Source organism: Protopterus annectens, chromosome 10.part0 (assembly GCF_019279795.1).
Source record: "Protopterus annectens isolate FY-2018-M chromosome 10.part0, PAN1.0, whole genome shotgun sequence".
Lineage (NCBI taxonomy): Eukaryota > Metazoa > Chordata > Ceratodontiformes > Protopteridae > Protopterus > Protopterus annectens.
In genome coordinates, this window is record NC_056744.1 from 84,723,416 (window position 1) to 84,743,631 (window position 20,216).

Sequence of the window (20,216 nt, forward strand, 5' to 3'; positions counted from 1 at the left end):
AGGAAGGAAGATTTTTGAAACCAGTTTTTATCATTACTTCCTTGAGAGGAGAGACTCCTTAGTTTTTTCGATAGCTGAATGCCCTCCCGTGGAACACATGATTATATAGCGCACCTTGACAAAGTTTGGAATGCTGGTGGGATAGCTGCAGGAAAATAAACAGACACATATATTTTATTTATTCATTTATTAACCAGATGAGCCAGCTATTCCAGGAGACTTTTCAGCCATGAATTAGACGAAAGGCAACAACATGTATCTTGTAAATACCTAGTGTAAAATAAAACATAGTCATTTATTCAAGTCACATGACTTATCCTAAGCTAAAGCAAACAGCAACAAAAACACAAGACATTAACTAACAATAATAAAGATACTGATATCAAATAATATTAACAGCAACTAAAATGGTGATATATCAATATTAATATACTAGGTTATCACTGACTTAAATAAATATGATAGTGTCAGTACAAAGTAATTAGTTCTCATAATAATACTTGGTGAGAAGTTAACCAGAGAACTAAATAACAGTATTGTCTACAAAGAGAAAAGTCGAAAGACGCAAAAAATGAGTGCTCCAACTATGTCTGAAAGCATGGAATGTAGTTTGCTCAGATTCTTCCTTGTCTCACCATACATAGTGAGGGTGCCTGGCATTTCTAAACCCACTAATATGGCCAATTCTGGGACCACTGTTAAATTATACTGTTTCTGTATAGGAGCCAGGTACAGTTAGATGTTAAATAACCCTGAATGAACAGATTAAAGATTTCAGTGAAGAATTAAAAATAAATAAATAAATAAAAAATGCATAAAGTTGCATAAATCAAAAATAACATCTGGTAGTATATACAAATGCAAACAAAAGATAGCAGAGATTTGACTATGCTAGTAGCATCTGGTTTCCACATTGGTCAGAAGATTAACCCTACTGGAAGCCCAATTTATCAACATTTTAAAATGCAGACTGTGCCTGTGTACATATCAGAGATGACACTGTGTAATATAAAGGATTATGATCAGGTCATGTGTTTGAGACATGGATGCCAAGAAATTTACCACGAGAGCCGAATCTTTGCATCCATACGGAGAAGATATAGTTAAGGAGAATGATCGGCGACACGATCATAATTCTTTGTAGTGTATGGAGTTTTATCTGCTCCATGTACTACTAGTTACAAAACAAAAAAAAAGTGCTATGTATTTTGCTGGCTTTCAAAGCTGTAAAGCACTTAGTGAGCACTGCCAGAAAAGACAATAGAAAAGATTCTGTTTTGTTAGAAAAAGTCAGGGACACATTATCAGCACAGACTGCAAGCAGAAACAAATCTGTGTTTTTTTTTATTCCGCTGCTGTCATTTGCTGCTCAGTACTGGCAAGTTTAACTGCCTAGCACAATACCCTATCTTAACAAATGAAGTAGAGGGTGCTTAACAATCGCTAATATCAGGCCTTGTGCAATAGAAGCACTTAATCACCGTGCCTCATGCAGTACAAGTAGATTATAAAGAAGACAGTGTGTAATATCAAGTTATGCTTCATAAGAAATCTAACTGCAAGTGTTCCTTCCTCATTCATTCATGTTTGATAATCCACTTAATCCATTTCAGGGTCATAAAAGAATTGCAGTCTGTCCCAGCATTCAGGGGGTACAAGGCAGTGAAACGAGTACTGAATGGGACATCAGTCCATCACAAGATACACATATTCATACACAGAGACAGACACTCATGCACACACCACACACACACACACACACACACACACACACACACACACACACACACACACCACTTACATGGGTACTTTGGAGGATTGCCAAGTTACATATGACATTTCTTTGGGATGTGCGAGGCAACCAGAACACCAGGCAAAAATCCATGTGGACACAGGGAAGACATGCAGACTTGATGCTGAAGGCATGCAAGCCAAGAAATAAACTTGACAACCAAGTGCTCTGAGGTAGAAACATTGCCCTTTTCCATCCTCATACCAGGTTAAAACTAAATAGCACCCAAACAGCTCACCTGCTCTCAGTTATTTCAATGTTGATGGCATTTAGTTGCCTTAGAGAACTGCTTGTTATTTACTGTTAAAGTATTTCTTTTCTCTTACAATTCTAGCTAATGTGTTGTTACCTTTGCTGCAAAGAAAACAGCAAATATCACTTATTAGGGTTAATTTATATGAAAAGAAATTAATGATTTAGATAAAATAGTGAAATTGATTTCATAGTGAATCACTGGTTGTATGGCATAGATGGATGAAACACTCACTGTGACACAGATGACTAGATTCTGTTAGTGGCCTATCGACTGGGATAACTGGCTGGGGAGATATGGGAATAAGTGTCCAAGGTAAAAATCTTGATCCCAGAGGACTGGATTAGTGTGATTCTTGTTACAGGATTCAAACCTGGAATAAGTCCCAGGACTCAGGTCGTGAGCCTGGCTACAGATTGTATTCACTCCAGCTGGGCCTTATGGGTGTGTGGAAGCAGTTCAGTGTAACAAGGCAGTGCACAGCTTAAAACACTACAGCTTTGGCAACAGGGAAAACAAACTATTTGTTTAACTAAAGAATTGGAGCCTCAGCAAATGCCTTCCAGATTTTTAATGGTATATTGTTCAAATCACATATATTCACACTTTAATACAACCATTCAATTAATTAAATAAATTAATAAATTAGATACTTAAATAATGAAAAAATAAAGATATTAGTAAACATATTGCAGCAGAATAGGACAATCATCCTATATCAACTCCATACCTTCCTATAAATATTAGAAATAATAAATAAATGCATTTTTTAAATTTATATTAAATACATTTTTAACTTATATTAAATATTTCACAAGCAGTTCGTTATTAAGGACTCTCAGTTGCAATGTATTATAACCAAACATCAACCATGCTTCTTTTTGTAACAAAATCTTGGACATATTAAGGTAATGGTCCGAGCCATAACACACACACACACACATATATATATATATATATATATATATATATATATATATATATATATATATATATATATATATATATATAAAATAAAAATTATCATTAAAGTCATGGAGAGCACTCCAGCAGTGCAGGTCTGTAATGTCATCCCGACATTTACAGTAGATGAGTACTGCACAGGCTGGGACAATAGCTGGAGGCAGAAACATAGCTGGGTCAACCAGTGCCCTGTGTCAATTCCATGAACCTGCGCCCTACCACCTCAGTTCTTCAAGTGAAGAGTGAAAGAAAAAGCACTTACCTTATTCAACTCTCCAAGCTCTTCCATTGAGTAAAAAAAAAAGGAGGCCAGATGCCAAATGTAGCAAACAATTGCTGCAGTTTATACCCTGTTTGCATGGAGCACTACAGGTTTTATTGCTACAATGTAGGAAGTTGTTGCTACAGTTGGACCACACATGGAGTGTTTCAGTACTCAGGTTGACTACAAATGCAATACCAGCTTTTAAAAGCCATTATTGCATAAAAGAGATCCAGAACCAGTGATCGCACCCCCAACACTTTGTGCCTGGGGCAGTTACCCCTCTTGCCCTGGCCCAGCTATACTACTGGTTGGAAGTGTCTTAGTGTACATCAAAAACAAACACATCTTAAGGCTGGTCAAACAGTATGATGCCCTTGAACTTCTCACGTAAAACTCACCACAAGCAAAGTCCCATAACATATGCTTGTGAGTTATGTCACCCTCTATGACCTTGGAAACCCACACCACTTATGTAAATGAACTGGAGTCACTTTCCATTCAGCTCAAAACTATACTCATGGATGACTTCAACTACACCACTATAAACTGGCAATTATACACAACCCCAAACATGCAAGCCCAAAGAATCTTGGACTTTGCCAGTACTAATGTCCTGGAACAGCTACTCCATATGCCCACTAGGGATGCCAACATCCTTGACCTAGTTCTCAATAATATAGAGGAACGTTGCAACCCCCCCCCCCCCTTCCCCAGTGTAACATCCTCACTGGTCAGACTGTCTTCTTCGAAATAAAAATAAAACCCGGGACACTAGTTAACTCTAGAAATTTTAGGAATAATTCCAAGGTAAACTTCCTACTAAGTGACAAAGTAACACGCTGACAAAATTTCAAGCTCACTCAAACCTAGGGAACATAACTACCATCGTAAACTTGTTTACAAAAACCCTTTACAATCATGTATTCATCTGCATAGAGGCAGAAATACCTACCCATAATAAGCACAGGTCTATCTCAAGAAGCAAACCACCCTGGTGGTATTCCAACATAAATAGGTTGCATAACATGAAGAAAATCATGGCCAAAATAGGATGTACAATGCCCAGCAAGGTAAGAACTCCCTCATCAATGTAAATAATAATAATAATAATAATAATAATAATAATAATAATAATAATAGCAGCAACAACAACAACTCAGGGGACTAATTAAGCTTACCAAAGCCAAATTTGAGGTAAAAGTAACTTCCCAGGTTAAGGACAATCACAAGGCATTCTTCAGCTATGTCTGCAGTCTCAAAGCCACCACACAACAATGTGCTGAATTATACAGAGTCAAAGGATGTAGCAAATCTACTGGCTGATAAGCTCATCTCCAGTTTTACTCCACTTTCTCCTCCAGACATTTCTCAATAAATACCCGCAATTGTAACTCCCCTGTCACTAGAGAACAGGTCCTCAATGCAGTTGCCAAGAGCAAAACACTGTATTGATGGCCCCAGTAATATCTTGGGATGCCTCCTTGATAGCATGAAACATGACCTATCAGGCCCTCTAGAATCACTATTTAACTATAGCCTCCAAACAGGCTTCATGTCAAGCAAATGGAGGACTGCAACTGTTTTCACTCTGACAAGCTGTGGCCATCCCTAGACCCAGAAAACTACCAACCCATAAGCCTGAATATTCTCATATATAAAGCCATGGAAAGAATCATCATTGATATGATAAATAATGACAAACAAAACCTTCATACACTGGATCCAATACAGTTTGGTTTTGTCAAGGTCAGGTCATGCCTATACAACTTGGTGGATTTCTTTGAGGAGGCCACCAAGGCAACAGGAGAGGGAAAAACAGTGAACACTGCCTACCCTGACCTGATCAAAGCATTCAACACAATACCCCACTTGAGCATTGTAGACAAGCTCAAGAAATTAGGTATAAACCCCTAGATGACCCTCTGGATAGCTATCTGGCTCACAGATAGGGCCATAAAAGTCAGGATAGGGGAGTTTACCTAAAAAGTCCAGTCACTATTCAATCCTTTAGAGCTCAATGCTGGGGCTACTCCTTTTTGGCACTTACTTATCTGAAGTCAAGACTAACATCAAAGGCCTTTGACAGGCTAAGTTTGCAGACAATTGCAAAGTAGGTGTAGTCATATAATCCCCCAAAGTCACAAATACCCACCAAGAAGGCCTGACACAGACTAACTGGTGGCACAGTCATGGTCTAAAACTCAATGCCAAGAAATGTATAATAATATATTTTGGAAAGGCAGACAGCCCTGGAAAGTACTAGCTTGATAATACACCCCTAAGAGCAGACCCAGTGGTTAGAGATTTGGGAATGCATGTAAACAGTGATTTGATCTTTGACCATCATGTGTCTGCTTTATTAAGGAAATCATTCTTTGTTTTGCAACTTAAAGCATAGGTGTGGCACCCAGGTCCAAAGATGTTATTGTTCTATTATACCGGGCCCTCATTAGACTAATCATTGAGTATAACGCCCCCTTCAGCATGTATCTTACCAGGCATATGCAACAACTGGAGCATCCACAGAGGTTTCTCATAGGAAGAATACATGGTATAGACAACATGTCATATGTGGACTGCCTCAAAGCCCTAGCCTTATACTCAGTTTTCTACAGACTGCTGAGTGGTGATTTAGAGTTGGCCTCCAAAGCATCCTCTGATCTAGCCCTGTTGCACATCCTGCAAAACAAAAAGCATCAGAAATACCCAATGTAGGGACCTAAATCTCATTTGCAGCATAAATAATACATGCTGGAGGGATAAGTATATATGGCTCAGCAACTGCCCATTGCCTGGACCAGGCTTCTCATCCATTTGAAGCCGATTTCTTCTCTACTCTTATTCAAGTGTAAACTGGACCAGTGGATGGCAAATCATAAATTTACTTCCTAGTCTGGTTCCTATGACTTTGTTATGAAGAAGAATCTAGTAAATGCTCGACAAGTCATAACAAAACTATGGTATCAGAACCTATCCAATGCATTGGGAAGCATGGCTAGGCATAAAAAGGCCCTCTAGGGTTGTTAGCCTAATAATCATCTATGAACCTCAAGAAAATTGTAAAGTTAGCTAGGCTAAGTCATCCTTTATCACCAAATTTAAATTCTGATTTCTGCCTTTCACATCTCATGACAATTCCTTCTAACAAGTATTTAGTGATTTGTATGGTCTGATCAGTTATGTTTCATGACAGTGGCTATAGCTTTGTCACATGGCTTTGTGACATGCAACTCTAAAAATCTGTCTTAAGCTGCACATTGAATCTTGGGCACCAGCAACTCAGTTATTCTACACAACTTCATGTCCCAGACTGGAAAAAAAGAGTACATTTTAGGGGGTCTGTAATGCAGACTACCTTAATAAATCCAGACAGCCAAGTTTGTTGAAAAATGAGGTTCTGATAATATGCAGGGTGAGATGGCAGACAAATGCACTTTATTGGATGAATAAGCTAGGTTTGATTGAAAAGAGAGGGAACAGGTAGTCTTAAAAATGTATGTGGTAGTGTATGGAGTGTCATATTTACATTCCAAAATCAGGAAAAAGGCTTTTAACATCTTTCTGACATCAGAAAGATGCTTAACCAGCTTTTGTTAAGCACCGCTAAGTGCTGTTAACCTCTAGTCTTGTTCCTGAATGAAACAGCCACCAGTACCAGTCACAACAAAATAGTGAGCAGAGGTTAAAAAGTGAGCTCCTAGATGATTCTCTCTGTTACACTTTTAAACAAAAAGTGTGGTGGAGAGAAGTGTTGTCTTTTAAAGCTATTAATTACTCAGTGGGATGCTTTGCTTCTGCTCACTGTCTCAGTGGCAACTCTAAATGTTTTATGACTATCAAAGCTGTAAAACACAGAGTTCCTACACCTTTCTTTTTCTGTAACTGGTAGTAAATGGAGTAGATAAAGCTCCATGATGCATTACAAAGAATTTTGATTGGTTCTCTCTGATCATAACTCTTTTTATGTGTTCTTGACATGGATGTCAAGATTCACCTCTCCAGCTTCACTTCGCTCCTCTCTCAAGGTGAAATTCTTACCATCTATAACTTGTGCACATATTAAGTTGATTATGATCAGAGAACTAACTAATCATCTTATGTTTAATGGAAACGTCGGAGATGTACTCTGATATTTTCTGCCCAAAACAGTAAACCTGCTGTGTTTGATCTTATAAACATTTCCTTTTGCCAGATTTCTGGAATATTTCAGTACGTCATGGCCGGAAGTGACTGTGATGGGCTATCAGATTTCATAGAGAAAGGAGATATGAACACATAAGTTATGTAACTTGGGACTGTGTGCTAAATACTGTGCCAGAAGAGTTTTGAATATTGATATTTATATTGGAGGCTGAGCTGACGCATCCAGCAGTAGGTCAGCCATACCTCTTTTAGCCATTTTGCAGCCACAGGTATCATTTGAGCATAGTCTTGCCTGACCTTGAGTAGGACTTTGTGTATCAGTGATAAATAATGAAATGCCATACATTACATTATTGGTCCAAGCAGAGACGAATGTGTTTGCTTTTTAAGTGATTGGATTTAGTGTTTTGTTGCATCTTCCTGTTCATATAATAATGCAGGACAGAAATGTGGGCTTTTAACTGTAGTGTACCGCATTTTTAACATTTAAGGATATAACACTTAGGTCTTTATAAAAAAAAAGTTCAGATCTGCCTAGATAACAGAACTCCTCTCATCTTTATTCATATTCACTCCTTGTACAGCATTCCGATAAATGGTATGATTAAGTTATCGGTATTCATGTATGCCAGGAAGGCAGAAAAGTGATAGGAAATAAACACTAATCCTTGATAGATCCAACAAGAGAATCTACTCAAATGGCAAAAATACCTCAGTCAGTAAACTTTATATACATAGCTCTCAATGAATCAGGGAAAAATCTCAACAGAATCGGGGACAAATCCATAAATAATCATGGGCAGTGAGGGACACTTAAAATATTGATATGATTAACCTGAGACATTGACAGAATAAGACTGTGAATTACTATGCATTTTCTGAAGTAAAATGAGTCTATAACTCTAATTATTGTCATTATTTATTAAATGTAATTCACCACCTTTTCTCCAAAAGTCATCAATTTTAGGAGGGAAGTGGGACAAAGCTAAAATCTGAGTTAAAATTAGGGACACCCCTGAAAATCAGGGGGAGTTGAGAGGTATGTTTATATGCAGTCTAGAAACCAGTTCTGGCTCTATTAGATACAGTCATGGCTTACTAAAGTTAAGCAGTAAGGGATGACAGGGTGTGATTTTTGAGGATTTGACCCTGTCCACTGGTGCTCTATTAAGGTGCAGGCAGATGATTTAACCCTTTGTGAAAAGTTGCTATACCCCTACAACTCCCTTTGTATTGTTATACACTTATACAGTGTCACCACACAGGGATTTATATAAAATCATATTAAATGACTATATTATCTCTCACTTTAAGACTGAAGTGATTCAAACCAAGCCTGAAGATACAAAAATAAGGAATTAATGTTTTAATAATAATGCATTTTGCTTTAAATAAGAACTGTTCAGGTTCTAATAATACTACACATAAGGCTAGAAAAGAAGAACAATATGAATGTCCTTTGTGAGGTACTGAATTATTGACTGGAGAAAAATATTCTGAAACATGTTTCCTAAAGGCAAGAGTAATTAAAACAATATTTTCTCTTCTTATGGTCATATATATAATTTAAATTAATATGTCTTAAAAACTCCAAACTTTCCTTGCTATTGCATCCGCCATTAATATGTTCCTCAGGTCAAGAGTTAGAGCATTCAGGAACTACACTGACCAGCCCTACACCATGTGGTGCATGTATGGTCAAGGTAATGGCCCAACTTTCTAATGATCCAGGTTTTACTGTAATCCTAGAGAGGGCTGGCTTGCAGGAGGGAAGCACTAAGTGACTGATGGTCAGTTCTTTGCTCTAGGGGCATGTGTATGGGAGACTTCTCCTTTATTTGCATTCCTCTGCTAGTGACTAAAAGGTCAGCATTGCAGCTAATAAAGTAAATAAATCAATAATGAGGAAACGTCTTTGTGTGGAAGATCTAAGATTCCCCTAGAGTTCAGCCACATAATATAAACCATACTGTGAATATCCCACCTAATAACAGGTGGTAGAAATACTTTCTTTAAAACTTTCCAAAGTATAGATCCATTAATGAATGTAGGGAAGCGCAAGCTGGTTCAATTCAGATCCTCTTAAAAACACACAAACAAGCCATCCAAATTGTAGCTGAAAAACAGAAAAAAGTGTAAAAATTCTCCATTCCATTTATATACCAGTTTAAAAGCATGGGGATGGTATCTGTATTGTAAAAAACAATTAGCATGTTTACTTGATAAATACCACTTCCCCATACCCCGGTGTGATATTTTACACAGTGCTGCCCTCCTTCAAGCTGTGTGATTCCAGGATATGTTAAACTAAAGTAAACTAAACTAAAAGTTAAACTAAAAAAATACACATTAATAATTGCTAAAACTTCCTGAAAGCATTTCATTGTCATATCAAAAAAGGAAAAGTTAACATAAGTCTTCAAAATTCCATAGAAATATTTTCTACCGACATTCAGAAACATTTTAACATAGATTGCTTTTGTCTGTTTAGAACTTCTTCAGGTTTGTGTCAAGTGGGGAAAGCAACTAAAATTAAACATTAAATAACAATACATAACAAAGGCAGTTCAGTAAAATCCTTGCAGATTATGCTAACTGTCCAGTGTGAGTTGGTCAGTTAAAATGACTGTGATATGTATGGTCACAATCAGAAAGACTGCATTATCACCTCATTGCCATGTGTCTCAACAAAACACTAGCACAGTCAGCCCTGACTGTGATGGTATTCTTATTTGCCAATGCATCACCACATTAGCTAAGGCACCTTCTATACGTACACTCAAAACACACACACACACACACACACACACACACACACACACACACACACACACACACGCGCACACACACACACACACACACACACACACACACACACACACACACACACACACACACACACACACACTCTCCCAGACATTCCCACATCCTCATACACACTCACATGTATTCAACAATAAAGCCTCCCCAACTTGATCACACTGATAGACACACTCAGTCATATAGTCACATACACAAACAACACACAAATATGCACACAAACACACAATTATACATTTAAGTGCTCAGGTGAATAATGTTTGCTGGTTTACACAGAATATTTAGATTAGTATATCAAATTATGCATGCAGATCACCCTCAATAATTATTTGGTGGGGGGGTGGTAGTATCATAATTTGATTTGATACATTTCAGACCCCAAGTGCTTCTACACTGTAACACAGTCCATATTCCTGTAGTACTACTCCTAGAGTCACCTGCAGTTGCTGTAGCCTTGCATCTGTGCTCCTTATGTCCCAAAATGCAAAACACTACTTCCTGCTCACAATCACTTAAACCTGTGAAATACTCCCTTCAGAAATCAGTAGCACTACAGGGAAGAATACAGATGCTAAAAGCAGGATCCAGAAAACTGTGCAGTTACATATCTGTTAAGTCAAGATGCTCGTATATTTAAAAGCCTTAAACTGGTAGCTAATGTAATCCTTTGTGATACAATTATCTATGCCACACCAACAGCACAGCTATCATTTGCCTCTCTCTCCCACCATATTTTTTTCTCTCTCTCTCTCCCTTGCTTTCCTTTTCCTCTTCTAATAGTAATGGCTCTCTCTTGCTCTGTTCATTGAGCCTTGAAACTTGAAACTGACAGATCAGGGTCTGAGGGTTTTTATTTACTCTGGCAGGTTGCCCTGCTTGGAGTGCCTCCAGCTTCTAGGCATGCAGAGCATTGACAGACAGCTGTAATGCCATTTACAATAGCACACATGCCCTGAACGCTCATATTACATTTCACTTCATTTCTCAGTGTGAGCTTTTTTTTTCTTTCTCTCATAGTTTTGCTTCTAGAAGAGTGGTATCTGCTCTTCAACAATGCAATGATGTCTAAAAAATAACATTTTGCTGCTAAAGGCTTAATCCTTTACTCAGTACTTTGAGGAATAAGTACTTCATAGTTTATTAATATTTTTATTTGTGTTTGCATTATTTACTTTTAATGTGCTTAGTCCCTGCATAGGAAGTACAACTAAACTGAAGTTGCCATTCTGATGGCTGACATTATATAAATGGACTGTGATCGCACATCTTTTTATGCCATGGTGAAACTGAACAACTGCACAGAAGAGCTGAGCTAACCACAGCATACAGCCTTAAATTATGATTAGTGCAAGTCAGGCTGAAATATGGTCACTATAAATGAAAAAAAGAAAGCTTCAGAACCTTCAGGCTGCCCTGCACAGGTGTGATTTGCTCAAATATATCTGAAATATTTGCATGCACGTGTGTGTGTGTGTGTGTGTGTGTGTGTGTGTGTGTATATATATATATATATATATATATATATATATATATATATATATATATACATACTGTATATAGACCCACACCCCACACAAACATGTGTGTGTGTAAAAAACAAAACATCCAGTATCCAGTATAGGGTCAATTATACTGAAATAAATTTTGCTTAGAAGAAAAAAAAAAAAAAAAAAAAAAATATATATATATATATATATATATATATATATATATATATATATATATATATTTCTCTTTACAGGATTTATTTCTTATACATCTGTTTTGAGGTATGACAGAGTAGCTTGATGTAATATCTTTCATATACCTTTAAGTGATTGTAACTTAGAAAAGAAGGGAAGTAAATAACATTCTTACCATTTCTTGCTCATAAAGTTTAAATGACTTGCTTCAAGTTACACAGTCAGTAACTGAGAGGTGTGAAGCTAAGATCTTGGATTTCAGGTTCATGGCTTTATAGTCTGACACTCCTCCAAAATCATTACTTTATGATGAGAATACTAGACTGTTTTTTTAACTTGCTGATTTCACAGTATTCAGGTCAGGCCATCAACTACATTTATCCATGGTGCTGTTGTCTGCCTTCAATGTCACAACCCCTCACTACAGTGCTTTCAGAGGCTTCAGCTTTATGAGAAGAACTAGACTTTCTGAATTGTTGTTCCACTGCCTTACTTCTAGCTCATTCGCTGCTGCCTTTTATGAATTTTTTGTCCCATGCTGTACATATCTCACTTCTGACAGAAATATTTAATGTGCAAGTTTTAAACAGTGAGATCAAATTAGACCATAAGTTCTAATACTATCACAATAAGCCTCCCTCATATCTTAGAAAAGCACCTGGCATCAAATAAATCCTCATACAAAAACATTTACTACACTATACAGATGCATGCACACTTGAAATAGTCAAGAAACAGCTTAATACTTTGCTGTTTAACAATTAATTTGCTATCAAAATGCATAATCATTGACTGTTATCCTTTGGCATTTAGTATAACATTTTTTCGACTTGTTTATCTCTCCTCTGAAACAGGCCTAGTTCATTCCAGGGAGGCAGGTCTGACAGAAACCCTTCTTTAGAATGATTACATATGGTGACTGTTATAGTTTAACATCCATCCTGCAGAGCTTGAGAAGGTTTGGGAGGTTAAATGGATATTGTTTTAGTTGGACTCGAAATCTGGCATTAATCATAATTTTATTTTTTAATCCTAGTATAGTATCATTACATTGCTGTTTTACCAAGTGGTATTTTCTTATTTTCTTAGCCAATTGCATGTATATTCACTGAGATCATTCAGTTTACTTCATGTTATAAACTACAGAAATACAACAATAAGCTTTTCATATTCTTCAAAACTAGTCTAGAGGTATTTTTCTGATATGTAGAAAAAAGATCTGATTTTCTTTGGAATTTAGATTTTTTTTCCTAATATACATTTTATAGTTTTCAGTACATAGCTAGTATACTTTATTTTTATTGTTTTTGACTTTGCCTGATAAAGCAGTGACAATACACAAAAAATTTGAAATTCAGTCACCAACATTTTGGATTCCAAACTAGGGAAGAGACCAAGGCAGACTGCAACAATTATTTCACGTAAACAGGTTTCTTTTTGGATTTTGCATTTGCTTAGTATGATTTGAGAAGGATGCCATTAAGTGTCTGCATTAGTTCTATCTACAGTTTGTGGAAGCTTTTCAAAGTGATTTGCCTGGCTCTTTATGTAAAGTTACATTTAATTTAATTTAGTTGTAACTATACAAGGTAAGTAAGCACCTTTCTGGTAGCCCGTGGAGCTCTGACCCATTTAAGTAACTTGCTCAATCATTCATAACATAACTGAGAATCAAACCCAAGTCTGCAGGATGTTATTAGAATCTCACTGTTATTCAGTGCCAACCTTAACCTGCAGTATATTCAAATAAAAACTGCGAAAGCAAACTCTGCTTTCAGTATTTCTTCAACAGCACACATCTTCCAGACTGTTAAACATATATCTGTTGCTTGCTTCAAGGATATTATATTTCATGTCACCAAAATGTAACATAAAGACAGGATATTTATTTCTTTTTGAGTGCTTTATGTTATTTAATTTATACAGGAGACATTCTTAATCAAATGACATCCTTTTAATAATATAAAGACGTTTGCAATACTATGTGTAACAATATCATTTTATATTATTATTCTATTGAAAGTATAGATTCATTCACAGAGCTTGAGTTTGTCGCATAATGTAGAACAGTATGAAAATTCATAATGAAATAGTATAGGACTATTAAAACAATATAATACTACTACACCACAAACAAATTACTTTTTATTCTGCGATGCAGTAGAGACTTATAAGATAATTAAGAGTGTCAAGCGTTTGTACTCATTTGGTACAAGAGTGTTTTAGCCTAGCACTGAAAAGTAATGAAATATGCTGTGAGGAATATGTATATTGCATGTGTTGGGGGCAATACAAAAATAGTGTGTTTTGTAGTTTTCATTATTTTTTTATCAGATTGCTTAGTCATTATGTAAATTTGCTTCTAGGACGGAGGTAGTAAAATGTTCATATTGTGTTAGAAAATAAGTTTTGCAAAGTGAATGCAAAATGTTCTTATGGATCCCATTAAAAGTTGGTCTGGATGTAAAGGATATAATTGATCACATTTGTGATATGTCCCAAAGAAAGGCTTACTTTAGGACTACTCTGTAGAAGACTCTATTTGGAGTATTTAACCTAAATGAATCATCATCCTATAAGTCTTAGGAAGCAGATGATGGCCCTTCAGCACAAGGGGCATGCCTGCTGCTGTTTCTCATTCTACTCCAGTGTTCAGTAGATTTGTCAAGCACTTTATAAAACCAGCAATGTGTGTCATCTTCAGTTCTGCTTGCCACTTTGAAGCCATTACTTGTTTTACTTTGTTTTCTTGAGATCTGGAATTCTCTTCCACCAGATATTAGATTGCAAAGCATCAGTCCCATCTTTAAAACCCAGTTAAAAGCCCACCTCAGTCTCATTTGGCAGGGTACCTGTACTGACCATGGCTAGCCCTACTACCACCATTCAGATAAATCTTCATCTGGCAATACTCAAAGGTCAAACACATAGGAAAAATCTACCATAACAAATTGTACTATGCTATGCTATGATATACTATTGTTTGCTCTATTAATTTGTACTCATCTCTGACTTTTTTATTTTTATCATATATGTGGAGCTTTTGCATTTTTTATGATTGTCGTGTATGAGGAGCTTTTCTCCTTGGGTCTCTGCTGAAAACGGGCACCTGATTGCCCAGTCAGACTAACCCAGTAATCAAATATAAAATAAAATAAATATAAATCTGCATGTAGTTTCAGCAGCATTTTATCAGCATATTAATACTACTGTGCAAAAAATGAAAAAAATAATAATAATGTAAAGGATTATGATAGGGTTGCCGATCTTAATCAACTTGTAGTGCATGGAGACAGTGACTATGCTCCAGTAGCTGGAAAAAAGACAAATCATTTGAGTGCTTCTATAGTGTGAGACCAGATCTTAACAAATGTTAAGCACCCGTGCTTCACTTGTTAAGACTGGGTATCGCACTAAGCAGTTAAATCTGCCTGCTGTCTGTGCTGGTTATGTGCTCCTGACTTTTTCTGACATAACAGAATTTCGTACACTGTCTTTCTAACAGCACTTGCTAAGTGCTTTATGGCTTTGAAAGTCAACATAACACATCACATTTTTTTATTTCTGTAACAAGTAAAACATGGGACAGATAAAGCGCCCTGCATTACTAAGAATTATGATCGGTCTCTGATCATAACCCTTTATGTGTTTTCAACATGGATGCAGAGACTCACCTCCTGAGCATTGCTCTAGTGGTGAATTTCATGGCATCCATATCTTGAACACATAATAAGCCAGTTATGATCAGCGACTGGATCATAATCCTCTGTATTAAGCATTTCAAACAAACATACATATAAAAAAATTCAGCTTAAAAACAGAGCAAATCAATGCTCAAGAAGTGAATCTTGACATCCATGCCAAGAACACAATAAAAGTTATGATCAGAGAGACCTGACCAAAATTAAATCACTCAATAATACTGCATAGACAGTGGACGCAAAGTGTCCATCTAAGGAACTAGCAGCGTTAAATGCTATTAGACACTTTGTTCTGCCACACTTTTTTTAAAGTATTGCAGACTGAAGTATTTAACAGCTTTTAAACTGTTTTAGGTTTTGCCACTGTTCTACTTGGGCACTGGCCATTGTTACACTGTAGCTTGAGAGTAAACTTAACAGTGCTTAGAAGTGTTTAACAAAATTTTGTTAAGCATCTTTCTGACATTAGAAAAATGCTTAACAAACATGTTTTTCCTGATTTTGAAAATTAATTGCAGCAGTCCATACAGTATAATAATAATAATGTTGTTGTATCTTTCGGCTTTTCCTGGTTAGGGGTCGCCACAGCGGAACTCCGGTCTGCTAATGATTGGCAGTAGATTTTTACGTACTGGGTTGCCATCCCTGACGCACAGCCTTCAACAAAGGTACGCCCATTCACGCATGTCTCTACACAGAAGATGCTTTAGCTGAGAATAATAATAATATTAATAATAATAATAACAATAATAATAATAATCACAAGAATTAGGGAGGCTGTAATGGATTGAATATTGTATCATTCCAGAAACGTGCAGTAGGGGATCCACTTTTATCCGATTCACAAAATTTATCTTTGGACAACTCTTTCTTGCAAACTAGGGGCTGCTATTGCTTATATTGAGCAAGTTTGGCTATTTCAAATTTATTTACAGGTTCGAAGTGACCCAACTTATGCTCACATGCAAACTGCTTTCAGTGCACCTGAACTGTCAATTATTTGGGTCCTAACTCAAGCAGCAACTCATTCTTCAATGCTACTTTTCTGGCTGATGTTTAGAAATCAGAAAATTGATTTGGTGATAGTACATTTGGGCATTACCTACAACAAGTCTAGAACCAATTTGCTGTACAGGCCTCTAAAGAACATCTTACATATAGAATAATCCTCTTACCCCGGGACACAGCAACAAGGAAGACATTTTAACTGCTGTTCAAATTCTACAATTAGTTTTTCCTGAATATAGATGAGTATGGCGCTTGTAATAATATTATTATTGTAGGAGTACGTTTCTGAGGAACCCTGTGGATAATCTATGTGCATCCATCTTGTAGTTTGTAGCTTCTGTAATAATTAAGCATTCTTAAACATAATTTATAGTTTACAAATGTTTTTTAGTAATGTACATTATCACAAGGTGCTGCAAACAAATTATTCTGTTATAATTGTAATTATTGTGCAACGCATCTGGTTACCTAAATGCACAGAATTAACCATGACCCATAAGTAAACTGCAATTAATAAATTGACCTTGGTGAACTTCAATATAACATGGGCGGCACAGTGGTGCAGCGGTTAACGTTGTCGCCTCACAGCAAGAGGTTCTCCGGTTCGATTCTCGGCTGGGGTGCCTTCTGTGTGGAGTTTGCATGTTCTCCCTGTGTTCGCGTGGGTTTCCTCCGGGTACTCTGGTTTCCTCCCACATTCCAAAGACATGCATCTGGAGCATTTCTCCCCGGGCCTCCGCTGAAAACAGGCTCTGTGGAACCTAGTCGGACATTCCCGGTCAACAAATGTTAAATAAATAAAAAAAATAAAAAAATAAAACATTTTCTTAAAAGAAAAGGTGAGCACTTTCTTATCAAGTACCTCATCATGTGTAATATGTAATATGTTATGTTTTTTGAGGTACAGCTGAGACTTTTGCAGTTGCGTTCTTCACAACCTCTTGCTATATAATAAATTGTGTGCATGTGCATGAGTTTGTGTAAGATCACAAGTCAGAACTTCTGTTGAGTGTTTAATGTCAGTACAGCATGTCTCACAGATATCTAAGGCTTTGTCAGTGTGTCGTGCATTTTCTAGATACGTGAGGCAGTTCTTACACTAACTGAGATAACCAACTTCTGTCAGTGAGCATTAGCTCATGAAGTCTCTGAATCTAATCTGAAGTTAGAGTCTTTCTATTTAAAAGAGAAATGATGACACTGTGTTCCATGTCAAGGCCAGCTAAGGGACACTAAATGTTTAAGTTTTATAATAAGAGCCTTGTTATTAAACCCTGTATTTCTATTTTTGTTTTTTATAGACTCTCTGTAGGACAATAATAAGTGCTCTCAGTAAATGGAGATTTTTTAATAGTGAAATGGAAGGGGGTTATAGAAGTGTGTGGCTAGCCAATGGATATGAAGATAAGGTGGGAGGAACACTAAAGCTGAATTAGTACAAGGGATAGGCCTTCACAATATGGCATTGTAGTAATCACTGGTACTAGTGAATGAGCCAGGAATAGGAAATGCTTAAGGAACTAATCTGCTACTTTAAGGATACAGGGGAAATAAAGACTTTCTAGATACAACTGTCAGAACAGACTGATTTTGTGGGAAAAATCATACCATCTTCCAATTGAAAATACTAAGTTTTACTTTATTACATAAAAATAAAGTTTCAGTCTTGTAACACTGTTATTGTTTTCTATGGTTTTATAGGGTATTAAGGCATTTCAAAGGGGTATTATTGTTTTCTGTAATATTTACAGGAATGTTAAAATGGAGATATTTCAGGGAATTTTTCCCGATTGTTGCAGGATACATACTTCCAGGGGTGGCTCATTCCATCGAACTGCAGGACTGCAGCCCCCCCCAGCAAGAAAAAAGAAAAAACAACTTTCTACAATAAATAATTAATTTGTTTATTATTTACTGTCTTTCTTAAGCTCAGCCGGCTGCTTTCCTCTGACTGACTCTTCTGCGAACATGCGTATTTTGCGCAGTTCGAGTTCTGGGTTTTAAAAAAAAAAGTTTTGTTTCACTAAATAAAATAATAAATCCACTCCAGCCTGCAGTAAAAACAGTCCAGATTTACGAGTGAAAGCATCAATGTGATGCCCAGCAGTCTATGCGGTTTGTAACCGCATAGAATTGGAAGGGGCTCGGACTGCCACGTCCGCAGGCACGTACGTGATGTGGATGGGCTGAATAGCTGCTGAATGGTTCTCACTCTCTTCCCGGGCTTTATGTCCTGGGAAAAGAGCGAGAAGCAAACAGTTGCAGCCAGTTAAGTGAATTTATTAACTCGTTTGCGGTTGTGGATTTTATTAATTGACGACTGACTTCCTAACTTCGTTCGCCAGACGTGATTGACTGCCACAGCTGAAAAAGATTGTGACTACACTAGAATACATTCTTTTGTTGGTAGTATGTGCAATACAATATTTACTAAATATGTGACATTAAATGATATGCTAAAAATAGCAAGGGGCTAAATTACTATATATTTTGATAATACTGTACATAGCTGTAGTCTGTGATGGTTGTAGTTAAGTTGTGGAGTGAAGTTTATAAAGGAATTATGGTTGTGAGGGATTCTAAATAATACAAGTAATATGAGTCTAGGTATGGGGAAGTGGTAAAAGGTAGGGCTGCTGTTCATGAGGGCATTGGGACACCATCTTAACAACTACCACTGTGTGCTGGAAATGTACTAATGAACTGAGGGTCTGAGCAGAATGCAAAGATGGAAAGCTATCTGAGCTGAATGCAGAGTCAGAAAAAACACAACAAAGTGTATTTTAGTAGAGGAAGGTACACAATACAGAGATGAATGATGACAGAAGAAACTACATATATGAACCATGCAATTATGTCTGCTGCATATAGAAGCATGACGGCTTGTTGTAGCAGTTTTACTTTTTCAATATTTCACCTTTCCTGGTACACAGAAACTTGATCCTTCTTGGTCAAGTGTACTGTAGTTTTGGAACTCCAAAGGGCATCTTACAGTTACTGTAATCTCTTCGCAAATGGTAAGAAGATCAGATGGTTAAACCTTGTGAGTGAATTAAACATTTACTGTAGAAAGTTAAGTATGCATGAAAACTTGTGTTAATTTTCGATTGTAACTCTCATGCCTTGAATTATATAATGACTTTAAACCCCATATTTTACCACCAAATCACACAATTTTTGAGGTTCCCAACATTTGCTGGCATAATCAGGGATGTCCTAAAAATCAGGGACACCTGAGAGATATGATTGATTCTATCTGTATATATCTTCTACTCTGTTTGCATAGTTATGTTGCATAGTGATTTAATAACCGCCACAGTAAAATACTCATAATATATCAAAAGTTGGACAAAGATGAAACGGTGCACTGATCCTGAACACATTCAAATTATAAGTTGCAATATTACTAGCTTATCATTTTTTTAATGCAACATAGGCAATTTTTTCCTCAAGGGCACCAGGCACTTTATTTGTAAATGAAACAATCAAATATAAAGTTGTTTGCTAGCAGCAACCTCTTCATTAGTTACAGATCTCTTTAATGTGGAATTATTTAGATGACTTTTACTTCTGCAGAGATTGTGCATAC

General features: G+C 36.7%; 1 long non-coding RNA gene across 1 annotated transcript in view; it reads right to left on the reverse strand.

The window, feature by feature from the left end:
• Positions 1-201: 201 nt before the first annotated feature.
• The window catches only part of LOC122812777, a 33,249-nt gene continuing 13,234 nt past the window's right edge, over positions 202-20,216 (reverse strand). Inside the window, exon 3 of the long non-coding RNA XR_006366555.1 lies at positions 202-270. This is a non-coding gene — a long non-coding RNA (uncharacterized LOC122812777). The remainder of the gene's footprint in view (positions 271-20,216) is intronic.